This window comes from Amphibalanus amphitrite, unplaced genomic scaffold, assembly GCF_019059575.1.
Source record: "Amphibalanus amphitrite isolate SeventyFive unplaced genomic scaffold, NRLGWU_Aamphi_draft 000000F_arrow, whole genome shotgun sequence".
Taxonomy (NCBI): domain Eukaryota; kingdom Metazoa; phylum Arthropoda; class Thecostraca; order Balanomorpha; family Balanidae; genus Amphibalanus; species Amphibalanus amphitrite.
Window position 1 is genome coordinate 1,805,741 of NW_024881498.1, and position 19,398 is coordinate 1,825,138.

The following is a 19,398-nucleotide window of genomic DNA, read 5'->3' on the forward strand; positions in this document are numbered from 1 at the left end:
AATGCAAAAGAGCTTCGTTTTTACTACGCATATCAGCTCGGTGAGCAGAAATGCTTAAGGTGGCGGTGCTCCCCCCGCTTCCCCTAGTATTTGGGCTAAAAACGAATTCAGACAGTATAGCGCCATTCTTGGGGGTGTTCAGCAGTTCCAAGAGCAATTTTATCTAATTCCGTAAAGCCGTGATGACTTTATAGACAAAAAATTTCAGAATGGCAATATGGGGTAATTTGGCCGGGACTAGCGGGGCAACTTGGCCGGTGCGCTCATGGTCACTATGCTGGGACGGCCGAGTTTTCATGGTCAATTGTACCATAAATAACATGATTCATGACCAACTTTGACTTCTTTGATGCCTTACTTCCGATTGGTCAACTGTAAGAGCATGTGACGTCATCAAAGGTTACCAAACGTTTTTTGCTAATAAATCCTTACATAAAAATGGCACAGCCGCACAAATGGTCTCATTCTGTTCAGCTCGCCAAGGCGCATCGAATGATATGCATGATGACCTTGAAATCACGTGACCTTGAGGTCAAGCGACCTGATGCAACGTGACCTGAGTTCAACCTTTGACCTTGACTTCTCAAGGTCAACACATATATCTTTCGATGCGGACTGACGAGAGAATTACGATGGTACTCGAAGTTTTGGCCTAGCTTGATTACTTTAAAAGTTATTGGTAAAAAACTGTGATCGCATCTAGAGCCGCTAATTTGGCTATTTTGACTCCTGTGACCCCTGAGCCAACCTCCAAAATGCGGCAAATGCGTCATAGGACACACGTCATTGCTGAATCTGAAGCTGACTCGCAATATACCTAACAGAAAATCCCGACCGCAAACTAACACCGGCCAAATAACCCTGCTAGTGGGGCAATTTGGCCGCCTTGCAGACCTTTGTAATACGCCACAATTTCAATATAAGTAGTTACTCAATCATTCCAAGTTCACTGTCCAGTAAAGTAAAATGAATGCGACACCTGCCAGCGTTAAGGAAAAGCAGAAATGTGTCGTCAATTTTAAGTTATATCGTTTTCTAAAAAAAGCGGCCAAATTACCCCACTCTCCCCTACTCAGAAAGGGCGTTAATAGGGCTATCGAATGCGCTTTTCGCGGCGCTGTAGCTCTATTGGTTCCCGAGTTATGCGTTGGCTTCTTGGAAATTGTCGACATTCGACCTGGAAATCGGCAAAATTTTACCTTCAATGATCCCTCTGGTGACCTGACCTTTGACCTGACCAAAAAATTGACCAAAGTGATTTCGTCATTATTTTTGGCGCTCTTTCGAACGCCGCCTTCCGCGTATCGCTACGTGGCCCAGGAGCCGAGTTAGAAGGGGGGGGGTGTTCAGACACCCCCCCCAGCAGGGCGTGGAAATCCAGGACCCCCAGCCGGGCGCGGGTTAATAAAAAGGTACTCAGCCAAACTGGCATATGTTCATGACGTAGTATGGAAGTATTGTGATACTTCGTCGATAACAATTTTTTTTTTTTGGGGGGGGGGGGCAAAATATATGTTTGCCCCTCCCCACCCTGGAAGATGGGGGGGGGGCGCCGTGCCCCCCCCCCGGCTTCCGCCGCCACTGGTCTAAACTCTGGAGGCTAAACCGTTGACCTGCTGTCAAATATGAGAACAATACTCAGAAAAGTCTATAAAGGGCTGGCGACTACGCTTTTCCGCGGCGCTGTAGCTCTTTTGGTTTCCGAGATAGCCGTTGGCGGTTTCCAAAATGTTGAAATGAACTAGATTTGACCTTTGATGACCTTTGGTGACCTGACCTTTGACCTGACCCAAAAATGACCGAAGTGCTTCCGTCATTATTTGTGACGCCTTTCCGAATGCCGCTTACTGCGTGTCGCCACGCGGCCCAGGAGCCGAGTTAGACAGGGGGGGGGGGGGCGTGAATACGTCCCTCCCCCAGCACGACACGGAAAACACAGGCCACCAGCACGGCGCAGGATATAGCTCCCCCCCCCCCCCCCAGCAGGGCGCGTTCCACGCAGAGTGCAGACCCCAGCAGTGCGCGGGTTCAGAGTTGGGATGTGTTTGCCCAGACATCTGTCCGGGGACCCGGCCGTCCACCCTGTCCTGATCCACCGGTTCCACCCGTCACCGAGCACAGGCTGCTCCCAGCGGCACACTGACCGTCAACATCTTCCTCCCTAGTCTTATAGCAATTATTGACGTACACAATGTAATCACAGACAGTTCTGGAAGCGATCCACAGTCGATTACCACCGTCTCTAGTCAGACATGAAAATGTAATGGCTAGATACGCCGGACGGGTGGTGTGCGGGGGCGCACAGGCTGATCAAATGAGGAGGAGGAGACGTCGCTGGAGCCATCGCCGAGACGTGAAATGAGATAGGCCAGCCGGGCGGCGCTGAGTGTACCTAGTCCAAACAGGCACCCACCGTCACAGGTAGTGACGGTACGCCGTGTGTTCGTCTCGAATGTTGAGACTTTAGCCTGAACTAGCACATAGACCTTGACGTACAGTAAAGCCTGCATATGTGAGCCACAATAAACGATGAGCACGCAGCATTCGCGTTTTGAGTTTGATCTTCCATCAGATTTCATCACCGGAGGTCATGCCTCGGCATTGTGTTGCAAACACGTTCGTGAACTTAGGTACTACATACAGTGTAACAGAAAACACATTATTCCCCGTCACATTATAAAAATAAATGTCGTACTTACCTTTCTTGAGTTAAGAGTTATTATAAAAAAAAAACACTTCGAAAAACGGATATTGTTAGTTTTTGCCCTCTGGAGGCTAAACTGTTGACCTGAGGTTAAATCCGAGGACAAAGTAGGGTAAGGTGCCTAATTACCGACCCCCTTAATTTGAACCATCATTGCTCACGCTCTATGGGTGCTACTGTATTACCGGCTTGATTTTCGGATAGATCGTTCATTTTTTCTATGAAAATCCATTCATTTTCTGTCCCAATAGCCACTAATTTACTTGTGGTGAACATTTTGGCAAACTCATTGCAAAAAAACTAACGTCCCGATTAGCGACTTGGGAGGGTCTCTAATAGGTGTATGGGCTTTCCCATAATAAAGATGGTAAAAAATGCAACGCCTGAGACAACCGGAAAAGAATTTAGTTTGATAATTAAAGTATGGCAGACCTTTTGACGTTGTTTTTACCCCGATTTCTCTTGCCAGGTTTTCTGTAGAAAGGAAATTCGCAAATAGGAAAGGGTCGCTAATTAAGTACCTTACCCTACAGAAAGAGCGTTAACCCGCGCTTGACTGGGGGGGGGGGGCTCTACAGAGCCCCCCTCCAGTTTTCGACCTTATCTTCTAAACCGTTTGACGGATCAACACGAAACTTGCGGTACCTTCAGCAGCAAACCCTCGCCCTGGCAGGGCATTTTTCATAACACGGCCTGGCAGGGGGGGGGGGGGGGGGTCGATGCGAGCCCCCCTCGCGATTGGCTCCTATGGCACCTAGAAACACCAAATTTGGTATGTAGGTGGGCCCCCTGGAGTTCTCGCCCCTGTGCAAATTTGGTTGCTCTAGGTCAATATTTAGGTTTTTTTTGGGGGGGTATAAATGTAATTTTTTTGCTAAAAACAGGTCAAAAGTTTTTCTATTATAACTTTTGATCTAATTAAGATAGAGCAAAAAGAAAAACACCAGTGAACTCAGCACGTCAAGGCGCGACGAATGGTATACTTTTTAGCTTGCTTAAGTGAACTTAAAGTTTTATTAAATCTTAAGTAAACTTTAATTAATTAATTAAGTTCAAATTAACCAAATTGCATCGTATCGCATATCATTCGATTCGGCTGATCACAAGAAACACAATGACACCATTTTTTAAGCTCTAGCGTCATTATGTGCCAAGTTATTGGCAAAAACGTCATTTGACCTCAGTTGACCTCATTTGACCTGACCCATGGATAAGTACACCAAACAAAGGAGTACCAAGTGACCTGCTGTTAAGTACCGTGGTTTCCAAGCATAAAAGTGATAGAACGAAGCGCATATCTTCAGTATTTCCCGAATTTAGTATTTTGCCATAGGCTTAACATTACGACGTAATGACCTCTAACTGACCTCAGGTCAGTGACATCAAAAAACCCGAACTACATGTTATACAACTCGGTGAACTTAGCACAGCCTGAAAGTTCGAAGGAAATCAGTCAAAAACTGTGAGTTGGACAGGTGCAAAAAGAAAATTTAATTTTAACAATGACCTTGCACCGGTTTTTCTGACCTGTTGACCTGACCCAAGGTCACCCGGACCTGACATTTTTAGGTCATATGTAAAAAGGTTGCCCCATAGGCTGTGCCAAATTTGGCGGCGCTGCGCGCCGCCGTTTTTACGCTATCTTCGAAAACCTTAGGGGGGGGGTCGCATCGACCCCCCTGCCAGGGCGAGGGTTAACTTGACACCTTGTCTTAAAATTTCAACTTTCTAGCTACTACAGTTTGTAGTACAGTTTGTAGTTTGTAGTACAGGCTAATTGTAAGAAAACCGCTGGAGATATAAGCATGCACTGGTAACCATTTCAATGAGAACTCATTGGGCTTGGCTACGAATTAAGAGCCTCCCGATCAATTAAGAATGTTTCGTTTGCTTCTGACAGCTGTTTTTCAGAAACATGCAACAGGGCGCATTTGCCAACAACTGCAGTAAATTGCGCCAGGGGGATGGCGCAATTAGAACCCAATTGCGCCCTATACTTTAACATGGCTAAGTGAATGAGACGGAATGCATACACCCCGGCAGTCTAATGTCATTGCGGCTTAATTAAACATTTATAATGTTATTCAGGCTGGACAAATAATAAATGTAGATATAAATCGCGATGTTTTTTGCCCAGGTAGATAACTTTACATGTATCCGTACGCTTGTAAAAGTGCAACGAAAACGTTTACTGTAACCGACTAGATATATGTGAGCGTATGCGCCTATACAGTTAAATTTTCAATCGTTTCTCTCAAAATTAATAATTTTTATCGTTTTGACAACTTTATGACATCAGTTTTTACTTTTTATCATAGCTGTCACTTCTCACGTCTGAGTCCATGTTGAAAATGTCGTATTTTGTCAATTGCACCACAAGTCGTAGCCTAAATGGCAGCTGCATTATAAGTTTGACGAGAGAAATTATTTGCGGACTGACGACAGCGGGCCTGTCGTGCCTGACCTTAAACTCCTTCTTTATTGCAATCAGTTAATGATGCATTCATACTGTCGTGATGCAATAGCTACACCATTATTCTGTTTGCGCCCCCCTGGCGCAATTAAAGTTGAGGTACTTTTTAATAAAAGCGTAGAGGTTATCATAAAGATGTTGAAAGAAGTTTACTGTTTCAGTGAAATACAATGAAAAATGGGGGTTTCTTTCTAAATATCACTCTGAAAATCACACAAATATCGCAAATTTTTTATAGCCAACGGTTCAAAATACTGCAAAAAAGCTAAGAAAACGCCATAACATCTTTGATGGCGTAATAGGCCTTGCTGATTGGCTTCATCGGAGAGTTTGGGCCACAAAATGAACTATTCAGTGGTGAAAATAATGTTTTCGAACACAAAATTCTTAACATGCCATTGAATCCGTGGGAATGTTGGTGGGCGCAATTGGTTAGGAGGGCGCAATACACCCACTTTCCCCTACTATAGTACTTATTATAGGTCAATGGATCGAGCTAACTAGAGCTTCGCGGAAAAAAACGAGCGTGTTGCCCCGTGACGAGAGAAAGCCGATGATACCCAATTTTAAAGGGACTGTCGCACCTTTGCATTGGTTCTGAGTTGTGATAGCCAAGTTGGCGGCCAGGTTCAGAAACCACTATATATTCTGGTCGCAATATCCTCAGTTTCGTGGTGTTAAAGAAATTCGTTCCCTTCATTTGAAAAGTGGGCCTTAGCTAAGGCCCTATCTCTTAACTATTAACGGCCATTTGATGACATCATTACTCATTTGCCTTTTGAACGCCTGTCACACATTCAAGTGAAGTATCACTTGATTTACGAACAAGCCAATCAGAGACACTCTTGTTATTGTATGAGCCGCGTCATATTTGAGAGCAAATATATTTACTACCAAATTTCCCCTCACATTGACATGAAGTAAATCCTTCATTACGTCACAGATTCGATATAAATGACGTCACGATGAAATACGAAAATTGCAATATCTCAAAAAGTATACGATGAAAACGCGTAAAAACTTGCAGAATTCGTCAAAATATCATGAGTAGCATTTCCGAATCCTAAACGGTACTTTTTTGAAGGTGGGATAGTCCCTTTAACGGGTGCAGTTATTTTTTTTACATCTTAGTTTTTGTTTACGCGTTTTTAGACGTTTCTCGGCGCACTGTTGTTGAAGTTATACAGGCCTATTTTACAGCTATTTTTGATTCACAAAACTGCTGCAATTTTTATAACTTTTTTTTTGCATATTGACATTTTGATGGAATTGGAAAGCATTAAAAGATGTTTATTCTTAAATCTTGAATGCCAATATAATAACAATGTGAATTGAGCCACGCTCGTAGCGAAACATTAGCGAAACATCAATGATAATAACAGTAACCGGCAGAAAATATGTAGTTACCGCGATTGTATAAGATAATACTATATGTTCCGCGTGAAATTGACAGGAGATATCACAAGAATAATAGCATAAACAAATATTGAAATAACTGAAAGCTCAAAATACCGCTTAGCACTGCTAACGCTGACCATTTTCTTCGAACATTAAATGCTTACCATACCATAACATCTGAAGATAATGAACTTGAACCTCGAAAAGCGAGTTGTCCAGTTTCAGTCTCAGTTTGTGCGGTACTGGGATACATTCATTATCAGTGAATCAAATAAAAATTGTCCGGGGCATCATGCTGTGATTATATGAACCAGTTAATATGTATAAAATCTAGTTATTGGCCAAACGTAACGGCCACGGACCGTAGGTTGACGACCCCGAAATTTAGCGAAATGAAGTATAGGTTCAAGCAGTTAAATAATGCTGGTGCGTGGAGTTGAATAGTGATGTAAATGTGGCCTGTGGCCACAGTCTACAAACACGATAACAAATATCGATTGCGCTTCGCTCAACCAGAGCCATGCTCGTTCTTGCTCATGAAGCAGTGCATCCCTATAAAATGAAAAGTCTGAACGAATGCATTCAGGTTCCTACCTCTGAATCACCTTATATTGAGATCCGTATCTTCACAGGAACACAAACGCGGCCCATCAATTCGTCAGTACTAAGGCAACAGCGTCTGACAAGTGACAACGCATCAAATGGCCAACTTTTGACACTATCTACCAATACGGTAACGGCAATAAAATTGCATTGCAAAATACAAATAAAATTGCACGATTTCCAAGCGCAGCTTGAAACCAGGTGCGACCAGCTAGTGTCATTTTCACAACCAAGTGCGACCAGTTAATGTCTCGAGACACATTCCAACTGCATACGTACCGCAGTAACCCATTAGGGGCGAAAGGAAACACATGACTTGTGTACGACCAGCGTTCTGTCAGCGTACGACGCATAAAGCAAACTGCTCAAACAACTGCGGTCCCGAACAACACAACACAGAGCTCCGAAACGAATGGTTTACAAAAGTCTACGACTGACGACATCGAAACAGTACGTTCATGGGACTAATCACATGACTCGCTCAACCCAGCTGGGTTACGGGTAATAATTGCGCTTCAAATTGACCTCTGACAGCCATTTACTTACGCTAGTTTGATGCATAAAACTGTACATTGAAACTCAAGCAGCAGCACATAGGTCTCCATCAAGGTGCTTATATACAACAGAGCACCTCGCTAAAACGAGCGCGAGCCACACTGTCACACTGACAGAACACCGAGCCGCGAGTCGTGACAGTCGCACTGCGTCATATGCACGCAGATGTCGCACTCACGGCACCGTTGCTGGCACTGCGCTGCGGGTGGACACGCGCCGTGCAGTAGCTCCACGGTGTGCGGCTCACCGGAGGGATTACCAGTCTCCGACCGGACAGTCCAGGTGGGAAATGCGGTGTCTTCAATCATGACCGCTGTCCCAGTCTCCGCGGAGTGCCGCACGGCGGCGACGCGGCGGCGTCGCATCTTGAGCTAGTGGACACTTGGACTCAGAGCTACTAGCTTCAGCCCTTCAGCATCCTGTCATCAGCAAACTCCAGCAGAGCTCCAATGCAACTGGGAAAAAAAATTATGCTGTTAAGCTAAATCATGCAAAACATTTCCTTGCACAGGATTCTCTTGCGCAGTTCAGCAAAATCTTCTGTGATATCCATGGCCGTGACAAGAGGACTTGATGCCATTGTAAAAAATATAGGTTCATTGGTTCTCATTTACCCACATCGAGCTTCTATAGGTACCATTCATTTGTATATCATGAAGTATGTTAACTACACAATATTTATGCAATAGACTGACATGAAATATGTAGGAATGGCAAGAGAGATGGGTAAATAAGCCAAATAGGTTGCAGGATTTATTGGCACCAAACAGGTCAGAAAGTAGAAGTTCAAACAATCTTACAAACTACACCAGAGAAAGTCTTTGAATTAGGTACAAAATTATGCCACAGAAATAAAAACAATGCAGTTTTGTAGAGCATTTCCCAAAAGATAATTGTGATTCAGCCTTGCTCCCATTCTGAGATTGAATAAGTACCGTAAACCGGGGTGACTTTGTATCACTTTTGACCAGTTTGGTACAATATCTTGTATATCACTTGAGATTTCACTCTGGAAACTGTTTCATCATACCAATTGGACAATTCTCTATCTAACTGAGTACAATAAATGCCTTGAAATTTATCATAAATATTTTATTTTTTTACCAAAAAATTGATCATTCTCACCCAGACGTCAGGGTGACTATGATCACTACATTAAAATCACCTTATGTGTGCCATAGGAGCCCTCAGAAGGGGCTTGTGTGATAAAATCACATGTTTTGAATAAAATCAAAGGCTTTGCTTGACAAAAACTCACACATTTTACAGTAAAACTATAAATCATTGAGGTATTAAAATAAAGTTGCAAGCTCTGGGTCTAAACTGACATTACAGAGCTATAAGCAGCAAAATTAGCTACTTTAACCTCTGACTTCAAGATTAAGTAACAGTCACAGATGTCCTAAGCCACAGGCTACCTGTTCTACATCACGCTTTGTCTGCTGGTGGCTGTGGGACCACTTGCCACACTGTTCATGCCCCTCCCAGCTGATTGTCTTTTTCACTTCCCATTGACGCTCCAATTACCACTGAGATAGAGCAGCTCAATGCTCATCCTCCATCATCAGTATCTAAGCCTTTCCTTTCTCTTTCTTTATCTGGGTCTTTCTCATATTTGCCATTATTTTTGCTGGAGATGTTAGCGAATTTATACTTCATGCCAATGACAACTAAAAAACAAGCTGTGACATGAACATGATTATTCTAACTGGGACCCAAAGTGTCTGATATAATGCTTCATTGCTTTATTTAACTATTGGCATAGAAAATATAGTTCACAGCAGCTAATTGCTCATTTGAGGCCCAAAATTGGTCTATGATCAAAGTCACCCCGGGTATCATTGTCACCCCGGTTTACGGTACAAATTATGAGGTGAAAGTTACTAAAAAGCAGATTTTTTTTTAAAACAGCTTCAATCCATGTTTACCTGATTTCAAACTCAAGGCAGCATCTCATAGCTTTGACAGCATGAAATTTCATTATTGAGGTTACAATTTCCATAATCTTGTCACAAACAGTGCACTTTAATATGGATGACTAACACCAAATCAGCCAACCTTGTATCTTTATCTGGTGAAACTCAAGAAACCAATAAAGCAAACAATTTCTGAGCAAAACATTTAGGTATTCGACAAGCTCAAGCACCAGCCACTGGAGCGGTATGATGGGGTCTCGTAACTTGAACGTTCAGTCTGCAAGAGCATGCCTGACTTGAATAAACGGCTTTGAGGCATCACAAAGACCTATGCAGCAGCTCCACCTATTCTTTTTTAACATAAACTTAAACTATCATTACCATGCTATGATGATGAGATGGCTGGTTTTGGGAGCATGAAAAGTAGAAGCCCTTCTTTCATTCTATTTCCTTGTTTTCACATGTTGCACAAAATGTTTTTTCTTCCACGTTCCTTCTGTCATTATTAAAAATAATAGGCATCATAATTGTTTTACTTCTTTATATTCCAAGTATTGCTGCTGCAATTCATCACATCTCCCCTTAGATAGCCTTGGCCTTGGCCTTGGCCCTATGGCCGCTAAAGTAAAGAAGTGGAATGCGCCAGAAATTGTCAAAATCGCCCCAAAATAGCAAACTAAGATGAAAAAAAATAACCGCACCCCCTTTAACACGCGCAGTGGAAGGGGGGGCGGATTTCGCCCACCCCTCCTGTTTTTCGCCAATAACTCGCGCCGCAAGCATAATATCAATGTGAAATTTCGGCTACCTGTCCAGAATTGAATTGCGGATCTTCTCGTGCAAGAAGTAAGAAAATCGGTTCACAACTTTTCTGGTAATAGCGGTGTAAAGTCAAACATCCTGCCGCCGCGGCGGCGCGGCGGCGCGGCGGCCGGCGCTAGCCGTTACGCGCCGCCTGAATTGTAGACTGTGCCGGGGCGGGACGGTTCCGTCTTTACATCGCGCTCCTTACCGCTGATTATATCAGATTCGCGTCAAATTCGGTGAGAAGACTGAGAAATGTACAGGCAATCATATGGTCAAAGAATTTTGAAAATCAGCCGGTAACAACTTGAGTTATGAGTGTGTAAACACAAAATTGTGATTGCCGCGTTTCCCGCGTCGGCCGATGCCGCCTCAGCCGGCGACATCTTACCCTTTGCAGGCTTCTAACTGCCATATTTATTGTTGGATTATCTAGAAATTCACCATACATACTCACAAATGTTTGTTCTTTCGTATAGTGAAAGATTAAAAAAAATCGGCCGGTAACTTATTGAGTTATCGGCGTGTAAACGCAAAAAAGTCGCTAATATGGCAGATTTGACCACATTTGACCTCATTTGACCTTGAAGATATTGACCTACTATGCATTTCAGACCCCATGAGACCCTGTTTTTTGGCGATAATTTATTCAATATTTGTCCAATTTGCTTCAAATTTTCACAATGCACATTTCAGCTCAAGCGCCAATTTTCGTCAATATGGTCTCTTAACAAAATATGAAATTTAAGTGTACTTGTCGTTGCCTCGTAATGTTAAAATCGGCTCCGTAAATCCGTCAGTGGAGTAGAGGCTATCCGTGCGTACGCGTGACGTCACAAACACGTGACCATTAAGCTCCGCCCTCCCGGCGGACGGGGCGGTGACCTTGGCCGGTCAGTCGGCCGCGTGGAGCGGGCGGCGGCGCGGTGGCTGCCGCACCGGGGCGGCTCGCATGGAGCGTAGCTGCCGTGCAGTTGTCGTTGCAGCCGTAACTTCATCGAATGAGCAAAAAAAAAAAAAAACACACACACACACGCAAAAGTAACGCACTGGCTGAAGCCATTGACATTGTATTTATCACAAACGTGCGTACGTACGTTCACTGTTCAGTCACAAAAATATCTAATTCCACACAATATTCGGGGCTTGTAAAAACGCACATAAAAGACGCTGTTGATTTCAAATGATTGCGTAAAATTATGTATCAGTCAGACTACGTCCCAATTCAATAAAAAAGAATGTGTTTCTTAACCCGGCAGGCGGTGGGCCTCCCGGCAGTGGCGGCGGAATAGGGGGTGCAGGGGGTGCAGCTGCACCCCCATCGAAAAACATGGGGGTGCAAACATATCTTTTTGCACCCCCAAAATCTGTACAAGGGGCCCGTCGCACCATCCAATACATTTTCTCCCGAAAACCAGTGATCGGGAAACGAACACTGATGTGGAATCATCCGGGATGTCCAATTATGGTCAGGAGCGTCCAATGCTAGTCTTTGGGGCCCCCACACCGGCTAGAAGTGTCCCGAGCCGCGTTTGGTGCTCCATGCGGCATCTGAGGGCCCGCACGACGGCCTCAGAGGGCCCTTTTATGACGATATCTGAGGGCTCCCACGACGACCTCTGTCCCCTGAGGCCCTACAACGGCCACTAAGGGCCCTCATGACGACCGCTGAGGGTCCCACAGATACTCCAGGGCCTCGAGGAGACTCCAGGGGCCACACTGGCCTCTGAGGGCCCTATGACGGCCTCTGAGGGCCCTTACGATGATCTCTGAGGGCTCTCATGACGACCTATGTCCCTTGGGGCCCTATAACGACCACTAAGGGCCCTCATGACGACCGCTGAGGGTCCCACAGGACTCCAGGGGCCCCGCTGGCCTCTACGACGTTCTCTGAGGGCCCTCGTGACGGCCCTAGACCCAACTCAAGTCTGAGGGCCCATTTTGCTTCAGACAGCCCAGCGACGGCCTTTGGGGGCCCCAACACAACCAGGCTGCAGGGGCTATGCTGGCATCTGAGGGCCCTGCAACGGTCTATTGAGGGCCCTAACGATGGCCTCTAGCGGTCTTACCAAGGCCTCTGAGAGCCCTGCAAAGGTATCTGAGGGCCCATGAAGACCCTCACTATGGCCAAGGACCCTCCTGACGACCTCTGATGATCCTTCCGAAGGCTTCTAAGGGCCATCACAACAACTTCTGAGGACCCCAGGACGGTCCCTGAGGGGCTGAGGGCCCTGACGACGACCTTCCTGGGCCCTCATGATGGTCTCTAAGACCCAACGCAAGCTCCAAAGGCCCACGCTGGCGTCTGAGGGCCCCACGACGGCCTCTGAGCGTCTCGACGCAGGCAGGCTCCAGGGGCCATGCTGACCTCTGAGGGCCCTCTTGACGGCTTCTAGGGCCTAACGAAGGCTTCAAGGGCCAACGCTGGCCTCTGAAGAACCCTACGACAGCCTCGGAGGGTCTCAACTCAACGCAGGCAGGTGCCAGGAGACATGCTGGCCTCTGAGGGTCCCGCAGAGTTCAGATTCAGAGGACCCAACGACCTTTGTGGACCTTACGAAGTACGAAGGTCTCCGAGAGCTCACGCAGGCTCCTGGAATTCCACACTGATTCTCAGGCCCCATTTTGGCTTGTTGAGGCACTTTATCTGCTCTTGGTGCCCCGTTGCCGGCCTCTGAGAGTCTCAATGTCGGAACTTATTGGGCCATGGGCCCTACACCGGCTTTTATGGCCCCTACATCGACTCTTGGGACTCATGACCCATGAAATGTGGATCTAGGTAAGCGGCTTCTAAGAATCCCCATGCTAGTTCTGGTAGCCGCCAGCCAAATATTTGGACTCACACGCGAGCTCCTGGGACCCCTTGCATACCCCAGGGGTCTACCTGCCTCTAAGACCCCACACATGCTTTTTGGGCTCAAACGCTTGCCCCTGAAGGCCCCACTGAGACCCCTTTCCTCTATTCAGTCCTCCATACCGGCTCTTTAGGATAAACATCGGCTCCTGTGGCCTCCATCCCGGCTTTGGAGGGCCTCCATACAGGCTTTTTGGGGGTCCGATGCTGGTTTCTGACAGCCCCCAAAAGACTTTCGAGCCTATGCTGCCTTCTGAAACCTTTCAGCAACTTTCAAGGGACCGACCCTGATCGGAGGGCTCATTCAGTCTGGGAAGTCATGTAAGTCTGAAGCCTGTCTAGGCTGTCCCGTAGCTCAGTTGGTAGAGCATTGGACTCCCGGTAGTGAGAGCCCGGGTTCGAGACTCTCCGGCGCTCGATATTTGAGACTCCTGACGGGGATTGTCTGCGGTTGGTGGGAGCAGCCGCAGCCAGTTGAGGTCAGTTGAGTGGGACAGGCCGTGTCCGGCTTTGAAGGGCACGTTAAACTTTGGCATCTAAATTCTCCCGTTACCCGGAATTGCGCGATCGGACGGTAGGGGTCGGGGTCTACGCAACAAGCTCTGCTTAGCGTGGGCTTCGGCTCTGTCAATCCGTCCATTCAAACATTCGAGCTAAATTTATAAAAAAAAAGTCTGGAGGAGTCTCTATGTGGTCGGTTTCCAAGGGGCTTCTAAACACGGTCTTCTTGGAACGGTCTCGTAAGGCCCTCAATGGTCCACTGCGGATCCAGAAAAGTGGTTTGAGACGCTGCGGGTGGTGACTATGTAGACTAAAATATTAGCCGATAAAAAACTAGCTGCATTCGCTTCTTTATGCTTTCATTATTTGAGATAGGTAGGTGCACTGCAATTTCAAACCTTTTAGGTACAGAACTTGTGTGTATGGGGATAGTTTTCCAAAATCTTCGTTTTTCATAAATCAATAAAAATCACTCAAAAAAAAAAATGAAGGGGGGGGGGGCCCACAACTTCCAGAGGGGCCCCTTGAGAAAACTTTGCACCCCCATCCAGAATTACCTTCCGCCGCCACTGCCTCCCGGTCACCTTCCGCGCGGTGGGGAGGGGGGGGGGTACTCTGTTTTTATTTATCACAAATTAACACCTAATTTTTCAGTTTGATTTAAATTTAACTATTAAACTAAACACATTTAACTCCGGCGTAAATAAGTGCCCAGAGTCCAAGAGTTCATCTATCTTTTCTTTTACGGCCGGCTCGCTTCTAATTGATCCTCTCTGATTCTGAGGCCAGTTTTACCAACAGAAAAATAGCCGCCTGCCGGAAATTTTCGCCTAAAGACCGCTTTACATACAAACGCGTAAACGCGATGGGCACGTAAGCAGATAGGGCTTTGCCTTTTAAGCTCCGTATCTGAAGCAGTCATACGCAAAAAAAAATCCGGCAGGCGGCTATTTTTCTGTTGGTAAAACTGGCCTCTGATCATTATGAATATTATGAGCTGGTTCGACGTTAAGATACCAAAATATGGAGAAGAGGACACCACTGCCCTCGAAGGGATAATTTTTGGGCTTTAGTCCCGAAACAACTTTGCCAACTCCACTTGTCTACAGGTATGCGGTCCTGCCCCGACCTCTCCGCGGTGCTGACGCCGACTGAAACGGCATAGACCCATCGCGGTCACGGCCAGTGGGCGGAGTTAAGTTGGGCCCGGCGTAACGTGATTGGCCAGCGCTCCTGTCCAATCCGGTGCGGCAGCGAGCGAGCCTCTATCCGGGTGCAAAAACTGATTAACATTACGAGCCAACGACAAGTGCTCTAAATTTTGATATTTTGTTAAGAGACCATATTAACAAAAATTGGCGCTTGAGCTGAAATACCGTATGCCAAAATTTCAAGCTAATTGGACAAAAGCTGAAGAAATTATCGCCGAAAAACAGGGTCTCATGGGGTCTGAAATGCATAGTAGGGTCATGAAATTCACACACAACAGAGTTCCCCATGGCCCCCACCTACCCTCCAAATTTCGTCTTTCTAGCTCCAGTGGGAGCTGAGATTTTAGGGGGGGGGGCGACATCTGCCCCCCCTTCCACTGGGCGTAGTACTCGCAACCCTTCCACTGCGCGTGTTAAGATCCTAGGTCATCGTCTGGAAAATCGGAACCTGTTAGAACGTCTGAAAGTGTGAATTCTATGGGGGTTTTCGGGGTGCTGATCACGAATATCATGCTAGTTTTGATCACAGATGATGTCTTCATTCATTTAGACCAGATCGGGTCAGGTCAGGTCAGGTCAACCAGTAGAGGTCCTGCCGGGTATTCGTAGTAGATGTCAACCGCCTCTGACAGCTTCGTAACATGTTACGAAGGCACCAAAACTACTTCGTAAACGTTCATATGGTTGTTAAATTCGAATTCAGCTCAAAAACTGGCCTAGAAACATGTAAAACTCGAAAAAGTGAACCGAGGTCACCAAAGGTCAACAACCAGACCTGACCTTCAGGTGACCTTGAAACCCACCCTAATGCATGGGGGCAACATCATATCACATGTTTGAACGCTTGAAACCACGAAAAGACTTCAAAAGCGCTGCTAATGCGAGCCGACATTCGCCGAATCGCGATTCCGGCCAAACATGGTCTCGAAAAGTAGGTCACAGGTCAAAGGTCCTTTGGGTCAGGGTCTTTAAATTTTCAGGGTAGGTGTAAAGTTGATTAACGCGAGGGTACTGAAAGTTTCGTCGCGATCGGCCGCTTTTTACGCGAGCTATTCGCGAAAACCGAGGGGGGGGGGGTGTCCGTTCGACCCCCTATACGAGCGAGGGTTAAGAATGCGCCAACCCAGCCAGCAATTCGGTTGGGGAAAGTGCGGGGACAGTGTTGGGGAAAGCTTGGGGAGAACGTACAATTCCCCTATCGGATCGGGGAACGGTCCATGTTCCCCATCCCTTCCCCGACTGTATCGGTAATATGTTCAAATGACATGGGGAAATCACACCGATCCCCGTACGGGGAAAGAGCAGCATTCCCCAATCAAACCCCACTGTTGGGGTTCGGTCGGGTAAAAGATCAGATTCCCCGTACGGGGAAGGGTGCGTTATCCCCGACCCATTTTCAAGAACAGTTTGATTGGGGAAAAGTAGGGGAACTGTTGAAATTCCCCGCTCGGGATTTTACACTTAATCCCCAGACGAATCCCAACCGCCAGTAGGACGTCTTGAGATCGACTTCCAGCATGTAATATTCAATAAAGAAAAATTGAATCTTGGGAATGTTAAAAGCAGTCTAAGGAGCAGTTCTAGAGCTATAGGCTCATGCATCGATTGAAGGGAGATATAATAAATAAAAAATATAACGATATAACGATTTTTTATAATCGTTTTCATGACAGGTGATCTGGCGAATGCATCAAACAGTGACCAAATTTGCACCAAATCTCTTTTTCATATCTTCATATCATGTAGGTACCTATTTATTTCAGTGTTTTAATCGAAAATAATGTCTGATAATTTTATCAAATCGGCATCGTATCTGGACCAAATGTCTACCAATTGTGTACCAGTTACCTATCATGAAAACGGTTATTCGCAGACATTTGATTGTAGACATTGGATCTATGTAATTTTCGACCTAAAAGAGAGGAAAAGCCGTCTTGGTTTACGGGGCCTGCTAAGCCGTGTGGATGAGGACACGCATACGCCATTACTTTGAACGAACGTTGGTGCCCTTATTTCATGAGGTAAAAACAGCTTTGACAACTTTCAGGATCTATGTTTCTTCTCGCACTGCTGTGGCATAAACATTACGTTTTCTTTCTTCTGTCATCACTCATCGCATTGAAATTACAAAAGCATCAAAATTTCAACAACACACTGCTTACGACTTAGAAGTGTCGCCTCAACGCAGCGAGGGGAGGGGAGGGAGGGGTAGCAACGGCCGGCCGCCGTCGGTTCCGTCCGCACATCTGGTTGAGGGGCGTCTTCTGTCGCCATCTGTCATCGTGAATGGGGCCGTGCTGACGCGTCAGACGGGACGAACGGGGGAAGTCGGTCCAGAGTCACTGCGCCGCGCGGTTGTGTGAGCAAGCCGTGGGCTAGGTACCGCTCCAGGTCAGACAATGGTTGGCACTGAAGAGTGCAGTGACACTACAGAGCTGTGAACGAAGACGGTGAACGGCGAGATGTGGTGACCGCTTGACTGACCTGTGCCCAAAGTCGTGATCTACCGCTGGGGTCAGTGCGTGAGAAGCTGGACTCGGCAACAACGGAGGACGCAGATCGACGAGGAAGATATGCTGTGTTGGTAATGAACTAAAGCACTTAATTGTAACGAATCATGATAGATATAAAATGACGATGATACTAACTCAAATTTATTGTAAAAGACAAAGCTTCCGATACACACAATATCTTGATCACTGTCTAGGGTATGCAGAATATGACGTAAAAATGACTGAGGTCATCAACCTCCGTCTGAGATTATCCTTAAATTGCCCGGACAATATAATGTCATCAGCCTAATGCTTTATCTGCTTCTGTTCTAGAGGGACGTCTGCCGGTTACGACCGGAAGGCTTCCGACGGACTTGGCAGAACCCACAACAGCAGTATGAACCCGGCGTGGAGTTAATGCGTAATTGCTCGCATGAGCAACCGAAGAGCGACTTCCAGGCGAAGCTGGTAAGCAGTTTATGGGGGTGGGGGTTAGCTTAGAGCTGTTGAACAACCTGTCCTTCACCCAAGTCTAAAGGCTGAGACACACTCTTTCTACAGCCAGAAAATCTCATGCGAGAGCCCATTAATTAAATACATGAAATCACGATCGCTTACAGGGATGTGCGAACGATTGACGCGATTGTAATAAATACATGTATTTGAATAGGCTTTCGCATTCCATTTTTTTTTGTCTTCCGAAAGAGCCTGTTTCAGCAGCTCTACTTGACAGCTCTGTTTGTGAAAGGAACTTCATTGTTATCTTGATAAACTAGCAACCGATTTTAATTGTCAAACGGCGTTCATTTATCTGTCAAGTGCTTTCGCGAGGAACTTCGTAAGGCGTAATATAGACGTAAAACATTTATTAGCTAATGACTTTCCTGGAATGAGAAATGTTTAGAAGTACAAATTTAATTATTGAATATTTATTTCCTCTTTTAATTAACTATTCAAAGTATATCACATTCATTTTTAAGCACTTTTCGTGGGAAAAAGCTATAAATAAGTGTAATTTCATAAAATGGCATTCAACATGTTTTAGCGTAAGCTGAAGTTTCCATAAAAGGACATTTCATGTAGTAGCTAGCTGTAAAACCTGATTGATATACCTACAAGTGCACATTTTTTGTTTTTGTCCACAGCCGCAGAATTCCTGGAGATGCGCTGGGACATGGATAATAGCAAAGTGGCTCTCAGCGGCAGCTGACCGCTGAGATGTGTCTGAAACAGCCAGAAGGAAGACTCGAGTTGTGGATCCAGGGCACTACTGAACGGAAGGCCGGACCAGCTGTAGGGAGACTACAGAAAAGCCGTCGTTCTCAATCTGCTGAACAGACTCCTACTGCAGAGGATCAACTGGGGTTCGACGTGTTAGAACTGGGGTTAGACCGGTTACCAGTGCTCGTGTTCGTCACCTGTTGTTTGTCACTGCTGCGCTGCTGCTGTAATGTTTGCCACCTGCTAAGCGTTCACAATGTATTTTAAGTGAATAATAACTTTTTTAGTGTTTGTCTTGATTTGTAACGAGTATATCAATTATCAAGCATGTTAACCTTTCATCAAATGAAGGACTCCACATAAAAATAGTATAGGCTGTGGTGGTACAGACACATACCATGCTTGGCCGACTGTTGTGTATTGATCTAGTCGTTGAAGCGTCCTGAAAGTCTGGAAATAAACAGGCATGGCCAAATGGATTGGTTCTAATTATTTTCCTGTGTGGTTTTATCGTTTCTCTATTGCGGGGAAACAAGTGGACAATTTTGTTTGTATGTAAACAAGTATGTTTATACAAATATTTGTATGTTTACAGACAAAATAAATAGTCATTGTCAATTTTAATGGGACCCGATTTGTTTCCCAGTGCGGTTTATTACTGGCTTC

At 45.8% G+C, this 19,398-nt stretch overlaps 2 long non-coding RNA genes across 2 annotated transcripts; one reads left to right on the forward strand and one right to left on the reverse strand.

Moving 5' to 3' along the window:
• Positions 1 to 7,149: 7,149 nt before the first annotated feature.
• Positions 7,150 to 10,183, reverse strand: LOC122363170. The gene is made up of 2 exons (XR_006253710.1): positions 10,031 to 10,183; positions 7,150 to 8,188 (listed from the first exon to the last, which is right to left on the reverse strand). It is a non-coding gene; the product is annotated as an uncharacterized LOC122363170 (long non-coding RNA).
• Positions 10,184 to 17,345: 7,162 nt separating this feature from the next.
• LOC122373980 lies at positions 17,346 to 18,864 on the forward strand. The gene is made up of 3 exons (XR_006255630.1): positions 17,346 to 17,603; positions 17,845 to 17,979; positions 18,657 to 18,864. It is a non-coding gene; the product is annotated as an uncharacterized LOC122373980 (long non-coding RNA).
• The last annotated feature ends 534 nt before the right edge of the window (positions 18,865 to 19,398 follow it).